At 37.7% G+C, this 17648-nt stretch overlaps 1 long non-coding RNA gene across 2 annotated transcripts in view; it reads right to left on the reverse strand.

The window, feature by feature from the left end:
- LOC102019271 overlaps window positions 1-17648 on the reverse strand; it is a 115733-nt gene that overhangs the window by 10915 nt on the left and 87170 nt on the right. Inside the window, exon 5 of one of the 2 annotated variants that reach the window (XR_001230899.1) lies at window positions 1470-1550. The exons of the other annotated variant lie outside the window; for it this stretch is intronic. This is a non-coding gene — a long non-coding RNA (uncharacterized LOC102019271). Of the gene's footprint in view, window positions 1-1469; window positions 1551-17648 lie in introns of those variants that run through there. 2 annotated transcript variants of the gene reach the window in all.

The raw sequence follows: 17648 nt of genomic DNA on the forward strand, positions 1-17648 counted from the left end.
TGCTTTTGCCGCTGAGCTAAATCCCCAGCCCTTGAGTTAATTGCTGTCGAAGGAATAAAGTATGTGTTAGTTTTGTTATTTTTCATATAAATATCTAATTGTTTTTGTGCCATTTATTAAAAAGTCTATGCTTTCTTGAATTGCCCTCATCACTTTGTCAAAATTAGTTTAATGTATTTGCATGGATCTACGTTTGGGCTCTTTGTTCTGCTCCATCGCTCTGTGCAGCTAGCTTGCCATTAGTACAGCCCTATCTTTATTACCATAGCTGATATTATATAGTGTGTAGTGAGTCCTCCTACTGTTCTTTTTCCAAATAGGTTTGGTTGATCTATTTCTTTGCTTATCCATAAAAATTTTGAGTTAGCTTAACACTTTTAGAATATGTTTACAAAAATATTCCCCTACCATTTTTACTGTGATTACATTGAATTTATAAATCAAATCTGAGACAGCTGAAATCTAAACAATGTTGGGTTCTCAAATCTATGCGTACCTGGTAGCTCTCCATTTTTTCAGTTTTTCTTTGATTTCTTTTATCAGCGCTTTGTAGCTTTCAGCATACGTGATCCTGAACATATTAGGTTAGGTTTTTGCTTATATACTTCACATTTTTATGCTATTTTATGGTATTTATTTTTTATTTGAAATTCCAATGCTCACTGCTGATACACAGGAATACAGCTGATGTTGTACATCAAAATTTTATCATGGAACTTTCTTTAACTGAGAGGTTTTTTTGTAGATTTCAGAGGGTTTTATACAGAGTCAATTATTCATCTGCAAATAGAGACTGTTATTTCTTCCTCTTTTTTTTTCCATATAGGAAATTGAACTCAGGACCTTGAGCTTGCCAGGCAGGTGCTTGTGCCACTGTACCCCCGCCCTGTCCTTTTCAGTATGAATGTCTTTTGTCCATATGGAGAGCAAAATAGAGACGGCACTTAATAAATTCAGAAAGTGACCTAGTATTTTTATTTTGCTGAGGGTTTTTGCCTTTTTTATTAATGAATATTGAATTTTGTTATATATTTATTCTGTATCTACTGAGAAGATTCCATGGTTATCCTCTTTAAGGTTGTTAAATAGGGCAAATGGCACTGGCTGATTTTAAAATGTTAAACACCTTTGCATTCTTGCGGTGCACCAGTTGGTCATGATGTATTACATGTTTTCTGTACTGGTAAATTCAATTTGTTAATACTTTGCTGAAAAGCTATGGGCCCATGTGTCTGAAAATATCAAGGTGTAATTTTCCTTTAACATCTTTGTGGATATTATTTTTTCTTTTCCTTGTCTAATCATTCTTTCTTCCAAGCTTTTTCCTCCTTGTTAGTTTACTTGGCTGTTTCTCTATAGGGATGTTTTTCTAATGTCTGATGATTCTTAATTGTCCACCCATATTTGGTTATGGAGACTAGACGTCTCAAAGCTTGTGGATTTGTTTCTCTGGACTTCACTGAAGGGCTTTCTGGTTCTATATTTCCCTGGAGAATTCCAAAAGTCAATTTCTTCTCATTTTTTAAAAATCTTGAGCTGATAGGCTGCCTCTGGAAAAAAATTTTTATCTCTTAGTCTGGAAGGGGTCAGGTTGGCTATGGATGTTTGGTACAAACACTTTAACATCCTATTTTCCTGAAATCATATATCTTCCATTTTACCCCCTCCAGAGACCTCTCCGCTAGTTGTATGTCAGTGAGGTGAGGAAGGTATGGTGTATCCCTCCGCTTTCCCCTTGCTGAGACATGCTAGCTGACATCCATAATGTAAAGGAGGAGAGGTTTAATGTAGCTGGTGGTTAAAGGGGATTCAGTCCATGGTCGGCTGGCTCCAAGACAGGAACATCACAGTAGAGGGGCATGGTGGAACAAAGCTGCTTAGTTCATGGTAGCTGGGATGCAGAGTAAGGAACAGTGCCAAAGGGGAAGCGGGGAAGGACTAGACAGACCCCAGTGGCAAGCCTCCCTGTCCCACCCAGGCACACCCAGAAGCGTTCCCTCGCTAATCCCTGGATAGATCCTAAAGCCAATTAAATTAACACAATGAAACTTGACCCCTAAAAGGAGGTTTGAGAGTTCTTTATACACACTGCCGGGAGCGGAAGTATATAGAAAGCATAGGTTATGAGCAGGGAACATTATGTCTTGTCATCAGGTGATACTTCCAAAAAAGAAAGAGCACTAGTTAAGCCAGTGAGTTGGTAATGAGGGGGATGGACAATAGAGCTCTTTAGATGAATTCATTCTTCACTCCTCCATAAAACTCTCATTAACCTTCTCCTATGTATTTAAAACCCAGATGCACACCTACAATGAAATTACAAACACAGTGGATTATTATGCAGCCATAAATAAGAATGATATCATGTCTTTTGCAGGAAAAATGGGTGGATCTCGAGAGTATAATATTAAACAAAACAAATCAGATATAGAAAGTTAACAGTTGCATTGCTTCTCTTATATAAGAAACCCAAAATAAAGATTAATTACAGAGTAAAAACCAGGTAAAATACAGGAGATATGGTAGGAAACAGGGAAGCAGACATTTTGGGGATAGAAAAGGGGATCACAAAGGGAAGAGGTAGGAAGAAGGGGTAAAGCGGTTGAAAATGATCAAGAGATATATATTCCTATTCTTCAAAATGAATGTAACCATTGTGTATATACATGTACACTAATATAAAAAAGAATTAAAGTGGAGACAAATGCATCTTCTGTGCATGTGTGTGTGTGCATATGGATGTGCATTTTTCTAGGGAGGGAGTCTGTAGCTTGTATTTCATCTGAAAATGTTTTTACCCTGAAAAGTTTAATCCTTCTTGTAGTCTGCCCGTTTTTGTTATTTGGGTGGATCCATCGATGCTTGTTCACTGTACAGCTGTGAGACTTTCATATCAGGAACTATCATTGATAGATTTTACAACTAACCCTTAACACTCACCACTATGCCTGGTGCATAATATGTGCTCGATAAATATTAACTTACTTTTAAGTCGAACCATTGCATTTGTGAGTTGAAGAGCTGCTGCATTAATGATCTAACCAGATTATTTCAGTTTTGGTCACTTTATTCCAAAAAAGCTAGATATGCTTATAGTAATTAACTGCTCATAGACCCTCTTGCCACATACTCACAATTCATCCTTTACGGGGAAAAAAAGCTTAATTCATTTTTTAAAACTTGTTTTGGAATTTTTAAGAGGTGTTCCAATGTTCTGTGGTCAGACTGTACTCGTGTCTTCGGTTGTACTGTTGCGCTATAGATGCACAGCTGGTGTCAATGCCTTGCTGAAAATAGGATCAGTTGTAAAAGACCTACACTGAGAATTTTATAAGCAGAGGTGAGGGTCTGTAGGAGGGACTGAGGGTAAAACGTTTACGGATTACCAGACTGCTCTGTCTAGGAACTGAAGCTGGCCATACAGATTCACTGGGTTTGTGAGTTAAACCGCTGAAACACTTTCCTGTTAAAAACGGTGGAAGAGCATTTAGATTTTCCCCTCCACTGGCATCTCACTGGAGCTGATTAATACTGTTGTGCAACATGTTTGTAATTACCAAATGTCCGGGGGCTCGTGTCTTATGCGAGGGCTCAACAGTGCCAAATGACACCATCTCTTCTGTCTTGGGAGAGACTAATATGTTTTCTTCGTCAGTGCTGAAAATTCCAGAATTATCAACCAAGAATTGGATCAAAATTTAGGGTTCATCACATCCAATTTCACACCCACTGCAAGAATTTCTTCTGCCAGAGTGTGTTTCAGTGAGTCTTAAACTGGAAATCACAGTAAAAATTAAGTTTTTACCCCACAACCAACCATGTACCCACAAACACATTTCTGGAAAAAAAAGTTCTCTACATTTGCTGTGTACAAGATGTGCTGGTATTGTACTTTTATTCTTTTATTGATATCTGATGTATATGAAAATTTTTAACTGTGTGTTTGCAAGGCACAGTGGAGAGTTGGTACATACTTATGACACATCTTAATTCCTTTCGCTTGCCTTTTTCCTCTCAATTTTATTACAGTTTCTTTTGTTTTGTTATATTCTGATCATATGTGTGGGATAAATGTATGAAAGACAATATATGAAAGACATATGATATGATCTATATCAATGCTCTCTGGATGCTGAATTGATTTCATATCTAGTGACATGTTGCAATCTGCAGCTTATAAACATGGGGAGACAGAATTGTTTGCAGATGCCTGGTAATTTGGTCTTTATTTAAAAATTTCAACCCTGAGGAGTTTAGTACTTTATGAGCAGTATTTACACATGTAATACTTTTTAAGTATTCCAAGGATTCAAATGAGAAATAAAGATTGTGGTGTACCATGCCATGACTGGGTGTGTATATACACTGTGTAGTGAGATCTGCTATCAAGTTAATGAACACATCCATCACCACCATGTAGTAAGTTAGATCCCCAGAGGATGATTGTGCAATGTGATAAACGCCTCTCCGTGCCTCACCCCAGCCGCTCTTGGTACACCGCAGTTGCCACAATTCTTCTGTTCTATGCTTCTGTGAGATAGACTTTTTTAGGTGTGATGCCTCAGTGAGGTCATGCAGCTTTTTTCTTTCTTTGGTTATTTTACTTAGCATGGGGTCCTCAGATTCACCCATGCTATCACAAATAGCAAGATTTCCTTCTTGAAGATATGAGACATGAACTACTTTTTGAGCACTGGCTTCTAATATCCCTAGCTTATGTCATGTGCTGGTTTAGCCTGAAGGATAAAGCACTTTTTCTCCTTGAGAAATGATCCCTCTGCTGGACATGATGGTCCATCCCTGAAAGCTCAACACTGGGGAAGGCAGAGGCTGGAGGATCCCAAGTTCAAGCCTAGCTTGAGCAACTTAGTGAGACTCTGTCTCAAACTAAAAGTAAAAAAGGGCTTGGCATACAGCTCAGTGGAAAGGCCCCAAGCTCAATCCCTTGTACTGCAGGAGAAAAACAAACAAATGATCCTTCTAAGTCAGGTATGAACCTGGGTTGGCTCCAGTTTCCATGAGAACCGTGTGGCCAGAGAGACCCACAGCTTCTGTGGCTACACCTTGCTCTGTGTGACATCAGCATTCCAAGGTCTACTGTGCTTAGGTGGAACTCTGCTTTTCCAGCCTGAAGAGCCCCTTAGAAGTTGAGGCCTATTTAATTAAATAAACTTTCAGGATGGTGTAATGTCATCTTTCAACCTTTACATTATGAAGTCATTTACATTATGTATATTGTATTATTTATAATATGAAGCATGGTGTATTAATTGAAAAATGGTTTCTACTATCACATTGCATGAAAGAATGGTATCCAACTCTCCACAGGCCCCTCTGATCTTCATTTTTGCTCACTGCTACATCTAACTTGTCAGTCATCTAAAAAGATGTCTAGAGCAGATCAGCTCCTTTCAACTCCATTCACATCTACGTTGTTCAGGATTCAAAACTTTTTTGGATTCATGTGTTGTAACTGTTAGCTTTATTCCAGGTCATCAGTATCCATTTTGATAGCTTGTCTTCCACCCTTCATGTTTGATATTCATATGGAAGCTATGTACTAATTGTGCTTTATAATAACTTAAGCGAGATAATTAAGAAAACCATACAACTTATCTATTTAAAATGTGCAAGTCAATCATTTTAATATATTTGTAGAGCTAGGCTGTCTTAACACTCAATTTTAGCAATTTCATCTCCTCCAAAGGAAACTTTCTACCTGTAACTATTAAGATCACTTCCATAATTTTCCCCAAACCCTAGCCCCAAGGTAAGGTCTGGTCTGCTTCATACCCCCTTGTATTTTTACATAAATGTAATTATATGTTTCTTTGGGATTGGCTTCTTTCACTTGAGCACTGTATATTCAGGGCTCACACAGTGTGGTAGCATGTATCAGGATTTCATTCCCTTTTTATTTAAATTTGTTTTTGAAGTCCTCTTGAAAGCCTACATTTAAAATGGTAAACAGTGCTTCTATGTGGAAAATCATGCTCTCCCACCCCACAAATATAATTATTAAATGGATGTTTAACTTTCTTTTTTCCTTTCAAAAACCCAGTGCTGTCAAGTGACCTCCAGCACTCTGAAAATCAACGCTGAGTACATTTTAAGCTGATGAGCCTTGACAAACAGTTCTTTGTTCCACAGAAAGTTGTGGAAAGGCTCTTGTAATAGGAAGGTTGTGTAAGCCCTTGAAATTAAAGCAAATTCCTCTGTTCTAAGACATAATTTGGGGAGAAGCCCTCCATATCCTTTGGCATATGAATTATACAGTAGAAATCAAAGGAGCTGTGGGATCTTGTAGTCTACAGGGGAAAGAAAGTAAGATGTCATGGAAACTTAGCAAAAGCAGATACTTGCACCTGATGCTCTGCATACTTTATCTGAAGCAATCTTCATAATACTCTGTGAAGGAAGAAGCATCACCTTCATTAAGGAAAATGAGTGCTGGGCTGCGAAGTGGATTGGTGATTCCCCCAGTCTCCCTTGCTTGACCTTCTCCTGTGCTTTACTTTGGATCAGCTCCTTTCTATCAATGTGGTTTCACAGAATCTGCATTTCATTGACTTCCCTGGTCCAAATGTGCTCCTCAATTCATATGCTGAAACTTAATGGATACTGTGAGGGATGGAAAGTGATTCCTTCATGACAGTGAAGCATCAAGGATGGGACTGGGCCCTTTATAAAAGGGCTTGGGAAGGGGGTTAGTTGCTCTTTGCTTATCCACCATGAGAGGACACAGCATTTGTTCCCTGTTTTCCCTGTCTTTTGCCCCATGGGGTGTAACAAGAAGCCCTCACTTGACATGAGGTGCCTGGGTCTCAGACTGCCAGCCTTCAGGGCAGAGAGAAAGTAAATTTCTGTTCCTCAAAAATTGTCTAACCTCAGGCACTTTGTCACAGCCACACGAATGGACTAAGACAAGCCCTGGGAAGTTAGGGCCAGTGTTGTGTGTCTCCAAATGTTGCTTTGTATGGTGTTTGTGTGTGGCACAGAAGGAAAGACTTTCTAACTCTCCTGTGTGCTCTGCTATCTTCTGTGTGGGGAGGTCTCAGTCCTCTTACTCAGTCTGGCCACTTCCAGTTGGAGTGATGGGGTAAGGTTCTCAACTCTCCACCTTTTTTTGTTAATTAAGTTTATTGGTACATTTCAAATACACATAATGATCACTTCCATCACAGGGCCTTTGAACTGGTACATGACATCGCAGTTCCTCTTTGTCCTCATTCCCTTGCCCTCCCTTCAATTCTTCTTCCTTTCTTTATTTACAAAAATTTTGTTTCCATTTTTCCTTCTTTCCTCATTTTTTATTTCCATTCCTTCATTTTTCCATTCCCTCTCCCTAGTTAGCCTTCCCAATGGAGCACTTTCTTCCTATTTCATAATATCTATTATACATCTGACCCTTATTTACACTTTTAGCTTCTCACATCAGAGAAACAATGCTATTTTCACCAGTGTGTGTTTGATTTATTTCACTGAAGAGTATGGTCTCAAAGTCCATCCATTTAGCTATACATATCTCAAGTTTATCTTTCTTTATGGCTGAGTAGTACTCCATTGTAAAAAAACCCCAGATCTTCTTTATCCATCAGTTGATGGACACTTGGGCTCTTTTCAAGATTTAGCTGTTACCAACTCTGTCTCCATAAACATTGGTGTGCATGCATCACTGGGTCTGGTATTTTTGGTTCTTTGAGGATGATATCAAAAAGGGGAGTAGCTTGTCAAGTGAGACTTCTAGTCCTAATTTTTTGAGTAATCTCAACATTGATTTCCACAGTGGTGGAAATCCCACACTCCCACCCACAGTGGAGAAGGATTCCTTTATCCCCACAATGCCACCAGCATTTGTTACTGGTTGATTTTTTTGAGATGGAATATCAACGTTGTTTTGATTTACATCTCTTGAAAGACAGTAACGTTGAGCCTTGTTTTGTATATTTATTTGCCACTTGTATTTCTTCATCTGAGAAATGTGTGTTCATCTCAGATGCCCATTCTTGGATTGGGTCTTTAAATTTAAGGGAGGTTGATTTTTTTGAGTTCTTTATATGTTCTAGATATTAGTCCCTTATCTAGGGAACAGCTGGCAAATATGTTTTGTCACTCAGTGGGCTGTTTCTTCACTTTGGTGATTTCTTTTCTGTGCAAATCTTTTTAATAAGAAAGAGATCAGTTGTTAGTTCTTTATAGTATTTCCTATGCTATAGGGGTTTTGTTTATAAATTCTTTGCCTACAAGAATGTCTTCCACAGCTCTGCCTATTCACTCTTCCTGCAGACTTAGTGTTTCTGTTTTAAGTTAGATCCTTGATCCATTTTGATTTTATTAACTCTACTTTCTTGATGAGTGTGCCCTGAAGTCCTATCTTCAAGAAGGCAGAGCCTGTGTCTTTGAGAGTAGGGTCAGAAACTACTTGGCTAAATTCTACTGGACAAGTGGTGTGACCAGGAAATAAATGTGACTATGTCATAAAACCTCAGAGTTAATTTGTTACCCACTTAACCTATCCACCATAACTTCAAAATATATCTGATTTCATTTCTTTTTAACTCAACCAATTTTAGTGAAAGCCTCCTTCATGGACTAATGATTGCAGGCTTCATAAATGCTGAGACTTTGAGAAGGTACACAATAAAAAGTCCCCATTTCCTCCAGCTTAACTCTGGGTCAAATGAGAAATAAAATAGCAGAATTAATAGTCAGGGACCAACATATCATTTAAAAAAACCTGAAATGCTGATTTTGGAATAATCAGACATGTAGGATTCATAGTACAATCTTCCATATTAGAAAGACTGATTCACCCAGACACAAGGACATTACTGGCATGGAGAATCAAGTGTTCAGTGTAGACAGGCTCCTATGAAAAAGCGAAAATGATGGGGATGAACTCTATGTGTCTAATTTTTCCTTCTGAGCTCTTAATCAGAGACCTCATTCTATTTTTCCTGAGGAGGAGAGAGGATAGCTCTGTTAGTGTGGAAGGAAGCCTCAAGAAAGAAGACACTTTCTCCCTAACAATGGGCTTTCCCTAATACAGTGGACCCTTGAGTTATGACTGACTAACAACTTGGTTACAACTGGAATTTTAGGTCTAAGTTACCTCCAAAGTCTTGAGTTATGACCCAAATGCTGGCCCATTGTGTGGTTGTAAACAAAGACTCATGGTGCCAGAAAAGAGTAAACATGTATAAGCATTGGTCTACAGCCAGGTGATGCATTTGTGGGCATGGTTTTTGTCAGTGCTTTGTATAACTGCTGCGATTACTGGTATCAAAACAGCCCCAAAAAGCTAGAAAAGAAGCTAAGGAAGTAAAGGAAGACAAAGAAAGCAATCATGATAAAAAAGAAGAAGGAAATTGTGGAGTCATATGAGAGTGGCATTCATGTGACCAATGTCACTAATATGTATAGCATGTGGAAATCTACCATCTCAACAATCTTATAGAGAAAAGATTCGTATAAGGAAGCTAGGGTTGCTAAAGGTGTTACTCAATTTAGTAAGTCATGATCAGCAGTGTTAGACAAGGTTGAAAGGCTACCTTTATTATTAGTGTGGATAAACAAAAGACAGATGGCAGGCTATAGGCTATCTGACTCTATAATTTGTCAAAAAGTTAGGGGTATAAATGCAGATCTCATAAAAGTTAATCCATCAGTGAATGATATTGGTGAACTATTTCATGTCAGTATGGGGTGGTTTCAAAATTTTAAAAGTGAGAACTGAGGTTCGTAGCCTCACTAGGCATAGTGAAGCAACTAGTGCTGATAAAAGGGCTGCTGAAAATTACATACCCACTTCAAAATGATGACAGAGAAATGGCTTTTGCTTTCATCAAGTTTTCAACTGTGATGAAATTAGCCTTTTCTAGAAGAAAATTCCCAGGAGAATACACATTGCCCAGGAAGAGAAGAAAATTCCGGGCCACAAGACTATGAAGGATAGGCTAACCTTACTGCTATGTGCCAATGTGAGTGGTGACCTCAAGACAAAGGTTCTCTTTGTTTATCATTCTGAGACTCCTAGAATGTTCAAGAAACATAAAGTCATGAAGAATAGGTAGGGACATGTGGAGATCTAATACAATAGCCTGGGTAAAATGAGTACCTTTTCTTGAGTGGATCAAGGAGGATTTCTGTCCTACTGTTAAGAAAGATCTATAGGACAGAGGTTTCTCACGCAAGGCTCTCCTCATCATGGACAATACACCTACACACCCATGATATTTGGAAGAATTGGCTGAAGAATCCACATGGCTTTCAGCCAGCTTTCTCCCACTTAATACAACTCCTCTATTGCAGACTATGGACCAGCAGGTTATAGCTAACTTCAGAAAATATACAACACGGAACTCTTACTGAAGTGCTTCCAGATGGTTTCAGATACAGATTTAACCCTTAAAGAGTTCTTGAAGGAACATTATGACAACATTTCTTGTGTGGGGTTAATTGAGAAATCCTGGGTTCATGTCTCTCTAAGGACAATGAGATCTGCCTGGAAGAAAGTGTGGACTAAAATTATACAGGAGAGAGACCTTAAATGATGTGTAAGAAGCCTGAGCATTCAACTGACCCTGTGATTAATGACACTGTCACTGCAGCAGAGTCCACAGGCTTGCAGGTAGACAGTGGTGATGGTCCAGGAACACTCAGAGGATTTGTCTGCAGAAGAACTTCAGCAACTGCTGGCTGAGCAGCAGAGAATGGCAGCTGAGGGGATTTCTGAGAAGGAGAAAAGTATCAGTCAGTGCAGCAAAGTTCTTCTGAAATAAAGGAAATACTGAAAAAATGAATAGAGCCACAAGCATTTGTAAAGAAGACCCACCCAGGCAGAGAAGAAGCCAATTGCTGCATTCAAGTGCTTAATGACAATGTCATGTCATACTACAGAACAGTGTCAAAGAAAAGACAGAAACAGGCAATCTTAGACCAGATTTAGTTATGAAAAGGTTGAGACCTAGTGAGCCAGAAGAGTTCCCAGTGGACTATAGACTCTTCCAAGGAGAGAAAGGACACCAGAGAGCCAGACTCCCTATGTTCTCATGGAACAGGACTTCTCTTCCAAACAGTAACCAACTTCTGTTTCATCCTCCCTTCCTGCAAGCCATAGATGCCAATTTGAATGGTGAGTACAGCATGGGGTTGTTACTTCTGGTAAGCTAGGCACATTTTATAACTTTTTGTTGAACACACTAGGAAAATTATTTAGGTTTCTGGTAAATTACACACATTATACAACCCTTTTTACTATGAAAAGGCTAGTTAGGAGGTGTTTTGGGAGGTTTGGAGCGCATTATGAGTATTTCCATTATTTCTTATGGGAAAAGTAGTCTTGAGCTACAACCAATCCTTGTGAATGAATTGAGTTCATAAGTCAAGGGTCCATGGTACTTGGTACAGTGCCTTTTGCATTGTGAGCTCTCAATAAATGTTAAATGTTGCAGCTGACACTAAGTTCTGGGACCATATGGGTAGAGGACGCTGATCCTAGTCTTGATACATTGAAGTCCTGATGAGGGAAGGAGACAGGTAAAGTGGAAATGCAAGACAAGTCTGTGCAAGTAGGAGAGTGAGTTTGCTCCTTGCACATCCGCTATTGTCTGGAACAGTGGTTCTGGTGTAAAGGGTGAATGTGGTGCCAGCAGAAAGAGTATAAGCCTATGCCCCATGTGTCCTCCATTGCCCTGGGTCTACAGCACCAGTAGGAGGAGAGTGAGTCTCTACCCTGCTCATCCTCCATTATTCCTGAACAGTGGTTCCAGCTGGAAGGGTGAAGACAGCGCCAGTGGGAAAAGTATAAGCCTGTGTCCTGTGCATCCTCCATTGCTTCAAGTCAGCAGCACTAGTAGGAGGAGACCCCTGGGACTAAGGTGCCAGCAAGAGGAAACATCCAGAGCAAAAGACACCTCCTAGGAGAGCCTCAACTCCAGTGATTAAGGCTGTCTAATATTAGAAACCTAAAAGCAACAACACAGAAAACAAAATAAGGTAGAAAGTAGAAAAGGACAAGATGAAGAAACACAGTGCAGCCCCAAACATTCAGTCCACCCAGGACAGTCCAGAGAACAAAGAGAGGAAATTGGAAGCCAATAAGTGGAACTCTCTGAAATGATAGCAGCAGAAGTGAAAACACAAATGGAAAAGGCCGTATAAAAATAATTGCTAGGGTGCAAAAAGAAATCACTATCAAAATAAAAGACATTAAAGCAGACGCAGATAAACAAATAGAGGAGTTCAGGAAAATGATGGAAACCTTGAATGAAAAACATAAGCAAGGGGCTGGGGATTTAGCTCAGCGGCTAAAGGGCCTGCCTGGCAAGCTCAAGGTTGTGAGTTTGGTTCCCGGTACCGGAGAAAAACAAAAAAAAACAAAAAAAAAAAAAAAAAAAAAAAAAGAAAAACATAAGCAAGAAATTGAATCAATGAAGCAGATCCAAACAGAAATGCAAGAGATTAGAAACTCCACTGAAAGTATATGCAGCAGATTGAATGAAGGGGAATGTAGAATATCAGATCTAGAAGACATGAATGCAACTAGTACCTAGGAAAAGAAAGATATCTTAGAAGTCACAAGAAACCATGAAAAATCAATCCAGCAGGTACAGGTTGAAGCAAAGAAGAACAACATAAGACTGAATTGGAATCAATGAGAAAGATGGAGACTGTGCGAGAGCTATTAAAAATCTCTTCAGAGAAATAATGGCAGAAAACTTCCCAAATATTGATAAAGAATATGACCTACAAGTAAATGAATCATACAGAACTCCAAATAACCATGACCAAAATAAATCCACACCAAGGCATATGATAATCAAGATTCCAGAAATTCAGCACAAGGACAAAATATTAAAAACAGCTAGAGAAAAGAAACACATCACCTGTAAGGAAAGCCCATCAGAATCATGGCAGATTTCTCAACACAAATTCTCAAATCAAGGAGAGCTTGGAGTGGAGTATTTTAGATGTGAAAAGAAAATAATCTTCAACCCAGATTGATGTATCCAGAAAAATTATCCTTCAAAATTGATGGAGAAATAAGATACTTCCATGACAAGGAGCAAATGAAGAAATTTGTGAGTGATAAACCAGCTCTACAGAATGTTTTAAAAGACATATTAGAAAGAGATAATGAAGACCACATAGGCAGGAACACCAGTAGAAGAAGCTAATAGGCAGGGCAAACAGTTAAACAGAGCAGAAAGACAGGGAACAAACAACAAGGAAACAACATGAAAAAGAAAAGCCAATATATATCAGTTATAAGTGTTGATGTAAATGGTCTCAGCTCACCAATCAAAAGAAATAGACTGACAGAATAGGTTAAGAAGTAAGATCCAGGGCTGGGGATAAAGCTCAGTGGCATAAGTGCCTGCATGGCAAGTGCAAGGTCCTGAGTTTGATTCCCAGTACCAAAAAAAAAAAAAAAAAAAAAAAGAAGAAAGATCCACCAATATGCTGTATTCAAGAAACACATTTAACCCAAAAAGAAACTCACAGACTAAAAGTCAAAGGATGGAACACCATTCTCCAAGCCACAAGAACCCCAGAAAAAAAGTAGCGGTAGCTATTCTATTTTCATATAGTACAAATTTTAAGCCAAAACTGATCAAAAGATACAAAAAAGGTCACTACATATTAGTTAAGGGAAAACTCCAAGATGAAAAGATAATAATGGTAAATATTTATGCACCAAACACAGGATCACCCAACTACATAAAACAAATCTTAACTGACATGAAAAACCAAATAAGCACTAACATGATTATAGTGGGGGATTATAATACCCCACTCTCATAAATGGATAGGTCAACTAGACAGAAAATCAACAAAGAAATATTAGAATTAAATGAAGCCTGTGAATGAATGAACTTGGTACATGTCTCCAGAGTGTTCTGCCCCAAAGCGAGAATATACATTCTTAACAGCTCCACATGGGCCATTCTTCAAAATATATCATATATTAATTGACAAAATGTGTTTAAGTAAATGTAGAGGAATTGAAATAATTCCATGCACACTATCTGACTATAGTGTAATGAAACTCGAAATCAAAGGCAAAGGAAACTTCAAAATTTACATTAACACATGGAAATTAAATAACACCCTTCTGAACAACCAATGGGTCACAGAGGAAATTAAAGATGAAATTAGACACTATCTACAATTAAACAATAATACTGAAACAACATACCAAAATTTAGGGGATACAATGAAAGCAGTCCTACAAGGGAAATTTATAGTAATAAGTTCGCACATCAGGAAAGCAGAATGAGCTCAAATAAACAACCTAATGTTGAACCTCAAACTTCTAGAAAAAGAAGAACAAATCAAACCCAAAGCCCATAGGAGGGAAGAAATTATAAAGATAACAGAAGAAATCAATGCAATAGAGACTAAGAAAAAATACAAAGAATCTATGAATTGAAATGTTGGTTCTTTGAAAAAATAAATAAAATTGACAAACCATTAGCCAAACTCATAAAAAAGAGGAAAGAAAAAACACAAACTCAAGCAATTAGGATGAAAAGGGGGAAATCACAACAGATCCTACAGAAATGTAAGATATCATCAATACCTACTATACGAACCTCTATTCTAATAAGATGGAAAACACAGAAGAAATGGACAGGTTCCAAGAGACAATTGAACTACCAAAACTACATAAAAAGCTATAAAAATTCTAAATAACCAAATAACCACCAATGAAATTGAAAATGTAATTAAAAATTTACTAACAAAGAAAAGCCCAAGTCCTGATGGATTCACTGTGGAATTCTACAAAATTTTAGAGACGAACTACTGCCAGTAATGCTGAAACTCTTTAAGGAAGTTGAAACGGAAGCAGTACTCCCAAAGTCATTCCTAGAAACAAGTATTAACTTGACTCCAAAACCAGAAAAAAACCCAACCAAGGAAGAAAACTACAGACCAATCTCCCTAATGCACATAGATGTAAACATCCTTAATAAGACAATGGCAAACAGATTGCAGCAAATCATCAAGAAGATTATCCATCATAATCACGTAGGATTTATACCATGGATGCAGGGATTGTCCAACATACGAAAATCAATAATGTAATACACCAAATTAGCAGAACCAAAGATGAAAATCACATGATCATATCAATAGATGCAGAAAAAACTTCTGACAAAGTCCAACACTTATTCGTGATAAAGATCCTATGGAAAATTGGAATAGATGGTCTTTGCTTCAATTTTATAAAAGCCGTCTATGACAAACCAACAGCTAATATCATATTAAGTGGTCAAAACCTGAAAGCTTTCACTCTAAAATCAGGAACAAGACAAGGATGTCCATTGTCACCCCTCTTATTCAAAATAGTTCTGGAAGAATCAGCCAGAATAATTAGATAAGAACAAGAAATAAAAGGGATAAGGATAGGAAAGAAAGAAGTTAAATTATCACTATTTGCAGATGACATGATATTGTACATGGAAGACCCCAAAAATGCCACCAATAACTTGTAGATTCAATATTCAAGTTTAGTAGTGTAGTGGGATACAAAGTCAACACTCAAAAATCAGCAGCATTCCTGAACACAACAACAAACTCACAGTGAGAGAAACTAGGGAAAGCACACCTTTCATGATATCATCCAAAAAATGAAATACCTAGGTATCAATCTAACAAAGGATGTAAAAGATCTGTACAGTTTAAATTAGAGTGCTCTAAAAAAAAGCAATCGAGGAGGATATCAGAAAATGGAAAGATATTCCTTGTTCATGGATAGGAAGAACCAACATAGTGAAAATGGCCATATTCCTGAAACTGCTATAGAGATTTAATGCAATTCCAGTGAAAATACCATTAACATACCTCACAGACCTAAAGAAAACTTTCCTGAAATTCATTTGGAACCAGAAAACACCTAGAATAGCAAAAGCAATTCTGGACAACAAAGGCAAATCAGGGGGCACGACAAACTGAAATTATACTACAAAGTTACTATGATAAAATTAGCATGGTATTGGCAAAAAAACAGACCTGAGGATTAGTGGAAGAGAATAGAAGATGCAAATGCTTGTCCAAATGTACTCAGCTACTCTATCTTTGACAAAGGGGCCAAATATATTCACTGGAAGGAAGATAGTCTCTTTAATAAATGGTGCTGGAAAAACTGGCTTTCTACATGCCAAAGACTAAAACTAGACCCATATCTATCATATGCTAAACTAAAATCAAAATGGATCAGGGATCTAAATATTAAAATAGGAACACCAAGTCTACTGGAAGAGAAAGTAGGTAAAGTCTCAGAGATATAGGTATAGGTAGAAACTTCATGAACCAAATCCAGACTGCAAGGTAAATATTAGAAAGAATCAACAAATGGGATCTCACTTTACTGAAAACTTTTGCACAACAAAAGAAATCATCAACAGAGTGAAAAGACAACCCACAGAGTGGGAAAAAATTATAGCCATTTGTTCCACAGACAAAGGATTTGTACTCAGAGTATATAAAGAACTGAAAAAAAATTAGACTCCCCCACAAATTCAAAGACCCAGTCCAAAAGTGGGCATTAGACATGAATAGGTACTTCTCACATGAACAACCACAAATGGCAAATAAATACATGAAAACATGTTCAACATCATTGGTCATTCATAAGATGCAAATTAAAACAACACTTAGATTTCATCTCACTCCTGAAAGAATGGATATCATCAATAAATCAACTGATAAATATTGGAGGGGCTGTTGAGAAAAAAGAACCCTTCTCCACTGTTGGTGGGAGTGTAGACTGGTACAATCACTGTAGAGATTCCTCAAAAAACTAGGATTGGAGGTCCCATTTGACACAGCTATTCCCCTTCTGGGTATATTCTCAGAAGAATTAAAATCATCATACCACAGTGACATATGTGCACCCAGGTTTGTAGCAGCACAATTTATAATCACTAAATCTTGAAAACAACACAGATGTCCATCAAGCGAAGACTGGACAAAAAAGTTGTGTTTTGTTTTTTTCTAGTGTAATGGAGTACTACTCAACCATAAAAAACATAAAATGGAGTCTTTTTTTTTTTTTTTCAGTACTGGGGATCAAACTCAGGACCTTGTGCTTGCCAGGCAGGCACTTGTGCCACTGAGCTAAATCCCCAGCCCAAAATGGAGTCTTTTATAGGTAAATGGATTCAACTTGAGACCATACTCATAAGTGAAATATAACAGACCCATATGTGTAAACATCAAATTGTCTCACTAGTGTGAAAAAATGAACACATAAATAAGATCTGAAATATACAGTAGATATTCCAGTTTGGGAAGAAACTGTTCAAAAGAAAAGACAAACTGATGGTGAAAGAGGAAATGAAGAAAGGGAAACAGGAAAAAAAATATATGTATATACAAGACAGCTAAGATTGTTGTACAGCTAGTTTCTCTTAGTGCATTAAAAAGAAAGTCTTGTACTAATGTTGTATAGACAAGGTAACATACATGTACCTTCTACTCTGAATAACTACTAAGAAGATGACAATACACAATGTATCAGCTATGGTAACTGTCCTAATAACCTATTTTGAAACTTGGTTTCATTGTTATGTTTATCTTTTTTAATATGAAAGAACAACTGGAATGGGGGAAAGGAGGAAAGAAGGAAGGGAAATTATATA

Source organism: Chinchilla lanigera, unplaced genomic scaffold, assembly GCF_000276665.1.
Source record: "Chinchilla lanigera isolate Chin_1 unplaced genomic scaffold, ChiLan1.0 scaffold00079, whole genome shotgun sequence".
Taxonomy (NCBI): Eukaryota; Metazoa; Chordata; class Mammalia; order Rodentia; family Chinchillidae; genus Chinchilla; species Chinchilla lanigera.